At 38.9% G+C, this 9,559-nt stretch overlaps 1 non-coding gene across 1 annotated transcript; it reads left to right on the forward strand.

The window, feature by feature from the left end:
* The first annotated feature begins 668 nt into the window (after positions 1-668).
* On the forward strand, positions 669-741 carry TRNAS-UGA (transfer RNA serine (anticodon UGA)). The gene has a single exon. It is a non-coding gene; the product is annotated as a tRNA-Ser (tRNA).
* Positions 742-9,559: the final 8,818 nt, after the last annotated feature.

The following is a 9,559-nucleotide window of genomic DNA, read 5'->3' on the forward strand; positions in this document are numbered from 1 at the left end:
CTCTCCTTGATTCTTGGTGCCATCACCCAAATTTAGCCCCTTATCTCTTGCCTGAATTAATGCAAGGCTTTCTAATTCACCCTACAACCCAACCTCCCAGCACTGCCCCACAATCTAAAGAATAACTTAATTTATCTTTCATTTATGCTTTGGGGGTTCAAAACTACTCAGTGATTCTTCATTGCCACCCACACAAGGTACAGCTCTCTATTGTGAATTTAAGGTTTGTTAGTATTTGGCTTTGGTCTGTCTTTACAATCTGTCTCTGTTAGTCTTCCCCATATACCTCACGATGCAATCAAATTGGTCCACTTAGAGTTCCTTGGTTGGGTCCAACTACATTCTTATCCAGCCTTTCCCCAGGCTATTACTTCCATCTGGAATTTATTCCACCATTATGTGTGCAGAAATCCGACCCAAGGTACAAGTTTAAGTTCAGTTACCACCCATTATGAGAGTAGGAGTTTGGTACTATTCAACTTGGTTTTTAGACTAATGATCAGCTGTGTCCCTTGCACACAAAAGATGGTCAATAAGCATTTTAAACTAATGAACAAGACGATTATACATGGGATCTAGAGGAAGTCCCAAGATGATAAATTTCTAAATTTTAAAAAGAATTCAAGGTAGTTCCTTCAGCAGCAGGTTTGAAAGAGTAGGAGAGGGAAACCTGGCTGGCTCAGTTGGTAGAGCATGTGACTTGAAATCTCGGGGTCATGGGTTCAAGCCCCACCTTGGGTATAGAGTTTACTTAAAAAGAAAAGAGTGGGAGAGAGAATTCTAATATTTGAATAGAAGAATAAGCAGCTAATCAGCAATGAATTGGAGGTCTTTTCTCGCTTTGTTCAGGTTAAACTGTTTTCATTTTATTTGGCTATATTACTTTATCTTGTTGTTTCTATTATTATCACCTCCTCACCTAATGAAAAGGAGAAGAGGGTGGTGATATTATGAGACAAGGCCCTGCATATTGTCTGAGAACTATGGTAGAGTGAATATCAGCATTGGGGTAGGAGGTCTAGAGAATATCCTTTATACTGAGGCTGTTTTTTTTTTAAGGTTCCTTTTTACATAGTTTTGACTCAGACTTTCCATTTCTTAAATGTTGCCTCCCTTTAACCTGTATGAGATTCTGGTTAGAAATTATGCTAACCAACTCCAGCTTTCCAGTTCCCATAGCACCCATTACAGAACAAGGCAATCTCATGGCTGCTGATGATATGAGATCTGATGAATTCTCTGTTCCCTATAAATTATTCAAAGGCAATTTCAACTTACCAGAAATGAATTTCCTTTTCTATGAAAAAAGGTAAGTTTTGGTCATTTTCACCTTAAAATAACCTAATGATACTCAAGACTGAATAGACAGATACAGAATATTTCTCAAGGAATTTGTCCTGTGAAGGCTAAACTGACCTAAATTTATATCTCTTTACCAGATTCAAATGCAACTTGATATCTGTTAGATGAAAGAGCTGGGTGGGAATTAATATTAAACTGACCTTGAGTTCTCTCAATTTCTGATGAAAAGTTTCAAGTTGCAAATGTTCCCTCTGTGCTTTCAGAACACATTTTTCATAGCTAGAGCAGGTACTCCATTTGCAAGCCTTTTATTTTAAAATGTCTTGGGCAGGAAAAAAAATTTTCTTGGGAGGATTTTATGCAACTAATTCAATATTATAATTCCTTGCAATATACAAACACATCTGACCACCACACAAAATGGCACACAACAAGAGATTTGGGGACCGTAGCCTTGTTTGCCTCATCATTGTGTTTGGCCCAAGGAAACAGCAGATGTCAGTCTGTGCCACTATGCAATATTTAGGACAAGGATGACTCAGTTGAAATGGAAACATTATCCTAGTTCTGAGGCAAAAGGGCAGATCTGCAAGCAAATACCTTCCATGTAAATGACGATGACAAATGTATCCCAAAGGGAAAGATGCAAATGGCCTATGTACCTCATGAATAATTTGCCTTAATTGTCCATTCTTAAACTTGTATCCTAAGAATTCCTTGTGAAGAACAAGTACACAAACTTTAATTGACTGATTCTCCTTTTGCTGGTTTAGCAGATATTTTACTGAGGTGAGGAGATAAGGCAATTCCAGGGAAATTAGTGTGTTATGAAACCATAAAATAATTTTCATCCTGATGAAGCCTCTGACATTTTGCCTAAAGCATTTGGAATGTGAACAGTGGTTGAAGAGTCTTTAAGCAAAGGTTGTAGGCTTTTGAAACATCTTTCCAAAGCCCCACTGCTACAACCGTGGCTACTGCTAGGCACTATGGCCTACCAGAAAAATCTATGGGAGAAAGAAGTTCTATGCTTTCTCTTCAAATTTTTGATGCTAAAAAGTAAGAAAGAAATCAAGCATTAAATGTATCAGGCTGTATCAGGCAATCAGATATAATCCTATTCTTTTTGTTTGTTTATTGGGGTTGGGTAACTAGAAGTGTTAGTAAAAAAACAAAACAAAAAAACAAAACACCTCAGTACCTAATTACAGATGGGAGGTGGGTGGGTAAGAAGTCCAAATTTACTCTTCCTTTTTTGGTGATAGTTTTCTAAATCAAATACAAAGATACCAGTGGATTGAGGAACATACTAATTTTCTTCACCATTCCAAAAGCATTTGCCATGTTGTCATTGTTGTCTACTGTGGGAGTTGAAGTCACAACCTCCCAACCCACAATTTCATGTATGGAACTTTCTCTCTTATGCATCCCCAAGAGCTGGATGAGGTGAGAACTCAGTGCTCTTGAGATGTAGGGAGAGAACATGTTGCCCACAAAATTACAATATCCATAGGAAAAATAATACTGTACCCTCGAGGAAAGCCTAAGGTCCTTTGTTTATTCAAATCTAGAAAGAAAAGGGCTCCTTTATATATTATAGATAAAAAACCCCACACATTACCAAAGACCTATGTGTTTTTTAGAAAGGGAACTATTAAAGAAAGATCTCTTTAAAAGTTCCTAATGTTTTGCAGGTTTGGCTTTGTTTTGTTTTTTTATCATGCATTAATCTTCCCTTTTTTCCTCAGAGGTGTTTTAGCCTTTTCCTACTTTGAACAACAGAGCCTGTGCTAGCAGAAATAGAAGGCCATACTCTTTGAGGAGCTGCATCTCTGGTAAAATGCAAATTTTACAGAGCATCAGTTCTCAACTTTAGTGTGTGTGACATTCACAGTGTGTCTGTGTCTATTTATTGTAATACATATTCTACTTATAATAAATCTATAATTTATTATAATTTCTGATTATAATAAACCTATTATTTATTATAATTCCCATCCCATAAATTGAGATTTGAAAAACCTGATATGATACCCAGAGGTCTCTGACAATGCCTGGGTGATTCAAATTTGTAGCTTTTTTTTTTTAATTTTTAATGTTTTATTTATTTTTGAGAGAGAGAGAGACAGAGCTTGAGTGAGAGAGGGGCAAAGAGAGAGAGAGAGAGAGAGAGAGAGAGAGAGAATCCAGGCAGGCTCCAGGCTCTGAGCTGTCAGCACAGAGCCTGACGCGGGGTGGAACTCACAAACCGGGAGATCATGACCTGAGCTGAAGTCGGATGCTTAACTAACTGAGCCACCTAGGAGCCCCGTGGGTTTTTTTTTGTTTTTTTTTTTTTTGTTTTTTTTAAATTTACTGTTCTATTTATTTTTGAGAGAGAGACAGAGCATGGGGGGGGGGGGGGGGCAGAGAGAGAGGGAGACACAGGATCCAAAGCAGGCTCCAGGCCCTGAGCTGCCAGCACAGAGCCCAATGTGAGGCTTGAACTCACAAGCTGTGAGATCAAGACCTGAGCCAAAGTCGGAGGCTCCTCCTGAGCCACTTAGGCACCCCTCTAATTTGTGACTTTTAGACTACATTTTAAGAACCACTGAGATGGAAATAAGCAGGCTATTTTAAAAGCTCTTTTAAGAGCTACTTTTAAGTACCTCTTAAGTACCAAATACAGTTTGTATTTGGTGAACTTAGTTTGTCCCTTTGGTAAATCTTTTCTGCTTTCTTGTGATGTCTTCTCTCTGGAACCCCCCCGCCCCAGCCCAGTGTCGCACTGCTGGCCTCCCTTCTCCCCGACGTCTACGCTTTAAGGCAAAGGGACACACCTGACTCGTTCCAGCTTCCCCTTTATCTGATTTAAACTTTAGTTCCTTCAATATCTTTCTTTTCATCAGGTGGCACGTTTGAAGATGCAATCTGATGAACTACCTAATGCTTTTTAAGGATACAATGATTGAAGACAGCTTAATACTCCCTCTTCAGGTCTTTGCACTAATTGTTTCTTCTGCTGAAATCATTCCTCCGAATCTTTGTTATATCTGAAATATCATCTTCTCGGACAAACTTTCTTGACTATTCCTCAGAAATAGCCTCCTAATCCCATCCCTCCCTGTAGCCACTCTCAAATCCAAATACTTAACAGTGTCTGAAATTATCTTGTTTCTTTTCTGTCTCTTCCTACAGTAAGATAAAATTTCATGAGAATAGTTGGTGTTGACTACTATTTTTACAGTTCTATCCCTGGCATATAATAAGTTTTCAATAATCATTTTTCCAGTAATGGAATGGATGTGAACTTCTCCCAGGAATGTCTTTTAGAAGTGGACATGACATGATGACCTTGCCTTTATCTCTGGGAATTCTGGGTTCTGAGGTAGGCTGGGAAGTAAGCCATTTTTGGAAACTGGCTTTCTTCTAATTTACAGCCTGAATGGGGAACACTTAGAAGGTGGGATTTTGTTGTAGGGGAAAAAGCAGGAGGTGGTGGGAGAAAGTCAGAAAGGTGAAGGAGTGCATTTCTTCGCATTTTAAATGTCCCTTTTTATTGAGACTTCTTATACTGTATAAATAGCTCCAATACAGTTCCATCCTAAGAATGTGGTCATCCCACGGCAGAAAACTTTTCTTACACACTCCTAACCCAGTCTTAGCTGCTTAGTGATTGCATGGTTTTCCTAGGGGAAGTTACCCGAAGTTGGAGGCTAGCATCTAGTATAAATAGGAGAGTTTCAGGTGACTATCAGCCACCTGGTTTAAGTACTGGATCTTCTGTTGTAAATTATATACTTTTTAATCCCCATTTTCCTATTTTGGAAAAGGAGGAAGATGGTCTAAATTATGTTTCCAAACTCTTCCTGCATTAATAAGAATTTTATGATTCAAACTATACTATCCGTGGTTGGCTTTGAAAAACCATCTGTGAGTAAGCCACACCACCTACTGGGCATCTCTTAAATTACAAACTAAGGTTTCCATAAGGTATTGAAACTTAAGAAATGAACTTATTGGAAATCTTACTGCAAATTTGCAGAGCCCCTATTATATTGATCACATGCATATATTGACTCATTCCCTGATTTCTGAATGCCACAAGCATTCTTCCACTCATTGGGTATTTATTTGCTTCATTCCTGTGAACTTGGCAAATAATGCTCACACATCTTACTTAATAGTTCTTACCTTAACCTCCCTTTTATCCTGCAACTTTCTCTGGGGGCTGACACAGTCAGGGTGTCGGGACAAGTGGGGTGGCAGCCAATGAAGGCTGATATCTGGGGTAGAAGCAGATTAGCAGGGTGAGGTCCAGTGTGGAGGTGTGAACCTGGGAACTAGGACAGGGACTGTGGTTTCCAGGAGCAGGTAGTTTGCAGGCAGGCAGCCTTTTCAGCCAAGCAGACCTCAGTTTGAATCAGCAATCACTTATGAACTATGTGACCACAGGTAGTTAGAAGAGGGTACAATGGATCAAGGAGATGGAATCTAGTATTTGAAACTATGTGTAAGACCCTGTAATTATTAGTTTACAAGTGTTACTTAATTTAATCCACGTAAGAGCCTTATCAGGTAGACATCATGCCCCATGAAATGTCAGTGGCCCATTGCTTTTCCCATCCTACACTCTTTTCCTGGATAATCTAGACATGATTATAATTTCAACAATCACATGTGAGCAGAAACAGATACCTGATTGCAGTGGGTTAAGAAAAAAAGTAAAAGATGTTAATAGATCACTCTTTCTGAGAGTTTGCCTTAAAAAGGGGAGAAGAGAGAATATTACAAGAAATATGCATTTAAGGGAGTTTCCCCTCAGAATGACAGAGACAAATTGCCTTAGATCAGGAAAAAGTAAGATCAAAGATGTAGGCAGACATGGCCAGCCATAGCAAGGGAGGTCCATTCTCCCACTAAGAGGTATGTATCCAGAAGGAAATTACTTCATAGCAGCATTTGACTCCATTGACTGCTCCTACCTTTTAGAAACACATTTGTCTCTGGCATTTGGGATCATAAGACCTCTCTTGTCTCATTGTCTGTTCCTGTTCAACCTCTAATACTGGATCTTCATTCCTGAGCCAGACTTCTGACTGGCTCTGTCCTCATCCCAATAGCTTTGACCTAAGCTCCTTCTGTTGTAATCTCCATTCTTCCTAGGTTATCTCATGGCATATGGTGCCAATTCTATATTCAAATGAGTAACACAACTGAATCTCTAGCCAGATTTCTCCCCAGACCTCCAATATCCTGTTTCCTCATATGGTTACCTGGGCATCTAAAAGCATGGAAACATTATGGTAACAAGCAAAACCATAAGGTGCCATCGGAAATCATCTCTATTGCTTCCTTCTACTGTTCAATCAAACCAATTCTGTGAGCCTGGTTTCCTCTGCTTCTTGGATCAGTTCTGGGGCAAATATCAAGACTTAACCATTTCTTGGTAACCCTTAGTTTACTAAAAGTCATAATAAAAAACTATTCTAAGATTGGAGGCTATAGAGCTAGATTCACCTTCAAATCCTGCACTCTATCCTATGTTGCCCTGTCTCCATTTACTTTTAGAGCTTTACAGCTTTTGCAAGTGAATTGTTAGCATTTTGGCAACATTGGAAGGGAATATCGTTCACTTTCCTTTCATAAAAGGAAATCGAAGATTAGCAAGTTTCACTTACAAAAGAGATTCAAAACATATAACAAAATAATTAATCTTATTTCATGCTCCAAATTTTACTTTTTGTTCAAAATGAAGTCTCTCACACTATTGTGTGTTATTCAGTCCCTTGGGCTCCTCCTCCAACATAGCAAAGTAAATATGCTGTGACGATCAGAACTCCCGAAATAGAGACAAGTATTTAAAGCATAACACTGTAAAGCCCAGTGTGAGAAGTGTCTCCAGTCCCCACTAGCCCCCACCCCCTACACCCACATTTGGGTTCTTGCATGCACAGATTTATAGAACAGACAAAAGCTGGCTTGTTTTCTATAATGGACAGAAAATGCTTCCTTTTGTTTTTAATCTGGCTGAACATTCAGTCTTAACCTTCATAAAGTTCAATTTCTCTTCTGGTACCTCTGAGCTAGATACACCCAAATTTTAAGATAGATGGCTTATAAGGTAAACATATCCATTAGTTATTTCTTTTTACCTACATCTTCAACTTTTTTCTTTCTGTTTGACTTTACCCTCAGCAACATTCACACTTAAACTGGTACCTTGTACCTTAAAAACAGAAACAAGACAACTTTTCCCTCATACTTCCTTTTCTGCTGTCATTAGAATTGTTTTGGTAATGGCAGACTAATTAATTAATGCCACTCTATTACTGAGAAAAATAGAAAAGTCAAGGTATATTTATAAATGCCTCTTCAAATACTTCAGAGAGCTTGTAAGACACCAAAGAATAATGGGGTTAAAATCCAGCAGGAGATGAGCCCAACACTGGGGTCACTTCATCGGAAAAGGCTGAGAAGCTAAGAAGAATTTTCAATAGCCTTAATAGAGTTCAGACCCCATCAGGGAGGTGGTCCAGATAAATCAGGCTCTGAGTTAGTACCCCAAACAATGGCCCTGGGAGTCAGGGTGAATGGCAAAAAGGCCAACCCTCACAAGGACTGAAAGCTGCCTTACAATTATTTTAGCACTGATTAGATTAAGATGATCTGGGACTAGTTAGTACCTTTATCATTCTAACGGAAACTAGTGCCTTATCATTCTAAGCAGATGACAGAAACAGACCTATAAGGGATCCTAATAAAGAGTGGACATTAGAATGACTATGATTAATATGTTAAAAAATAAGGGCACCTGGGTGGCTTAGTCGGTGGAACATCCGTCTTTGGCTCAGGTCATGATCTCACAGTTCTTGAATTTGAGCCCTGTGTCAGGCTCTGTGCTGACAGTTGAGAGCCTGGAGCCTGCTTTGGATTCTGTCTCCCTTTCTCTCTGCCCCTCCCCCGCTCACCGTCTGTCTCTCTCTCTGTCTCAAAAATAAATAAAAACAACAAAAAAGTTTTATAAATACGTTCAAAAATAAAGAACAAGTTGAAGCATTTCAGCATATGCAGGAAACTACAGAAAACAAATCAAATGGGAACTAGTACTGACAATATAATTATTAAAATTAAGATCTTTGGGGGTTAATTTGCTATTAAACTATACAGTTGCAAGTATGTCCAAAGAATATGTACAGAATAAAGCACAATGAGACAAGGAGAGTGTTCTTTTGGCTTTCTCTTGAGAAGTTCAGGAAAATGTTGCCAGGTTAAATGCTTGAAGTGGCAGAAACAGATGAATACCAATAGAACAAGATACATATGTGGGTGAATATAAAAACATATTGGGTCACCTGGGTGGCTCAGTCAGTTCAGTGTCCAACTCTTGATTTCAGTTCAGGTCATGATCCCAGGGTTGTGGGATTAAGCCCTGTGTTGGGGTTCTCGCTGAGCATGGAGCCTGCTTAGGATTCTCTCTCATTCTCTCTCATTCTCTCTCTCTCTCTCTCTCTCTCTCTCTCTCTCTCTCTCCCCCTCCCTCCCTCTCTCTCTCTCTCTCTCTCTCTCTCTCGCCCCTTCCCTTCTCATGCTTCCTCTCTCTCATTCTCTCTCTCTCTCTCTCTCTCTCTATATATATATATATGTATATACACATATATATGTATATATATTTGAATATTGGTTGTTTAAAAGAATAATATCTTAGAGGATTTGCAATCTGTATAGAATTAAAATACATGGTAACACAAACATATTATTTGTGCCCATAAGATAGTATGTGTACAAATTTATATTCAATTCTAGTAAGTTTAAACACATGTTGTAACATTTTTGATAATCACAAAAGAGTAATAAAAGACTTAATAACTACCGGGGCGCCTGGGTGGCACAGTCGGTTAAGCGTCCGACTTCAACCAGGTCACGATCTCGCGGTCCGTGAGTTCGAGCCCCGCGTCAGGCTCTGGGCTGATGGCTCAGAGCCTGGAGCCTGTTTCCAATTCTGTGTCTCCCTCTCTCTCTGCCCCTCCCCCATTCATGCTCTGTCTCTCTCTGTCCCCCCAAAAATAAATAAACGTTGAAAAAAAAATTTTTAAAAAAGACTTAATAACTACCAAGTTAAGTGGAATTTTACAACTAATTAATTGAAAGGAGGCAATAAAGGTAAGGAAAAGAAACAGAATAGAGAGACAAATGGAAAGTAAAAATAACAAAAGTAGATGTAAACCCAATTATATAAGTAATTAAATTTACGCTAAATGAACTAAATACTTTTCAG

This window comes from Prionailurus viverrinus, chromosome A1 (genome assembly GCF_022837055.1).
Source record: "Prionailurus viverrinus isolate Anna chromosome A1, UM_Priviv_1.0, whole genome shotgun sequence".
Lineage (NCBI taxonomy): Eukaryota > Metazoa > Chordata > Mammalia > Carnivora > Felidae > Prionailurus > Prionailurus viverrinus.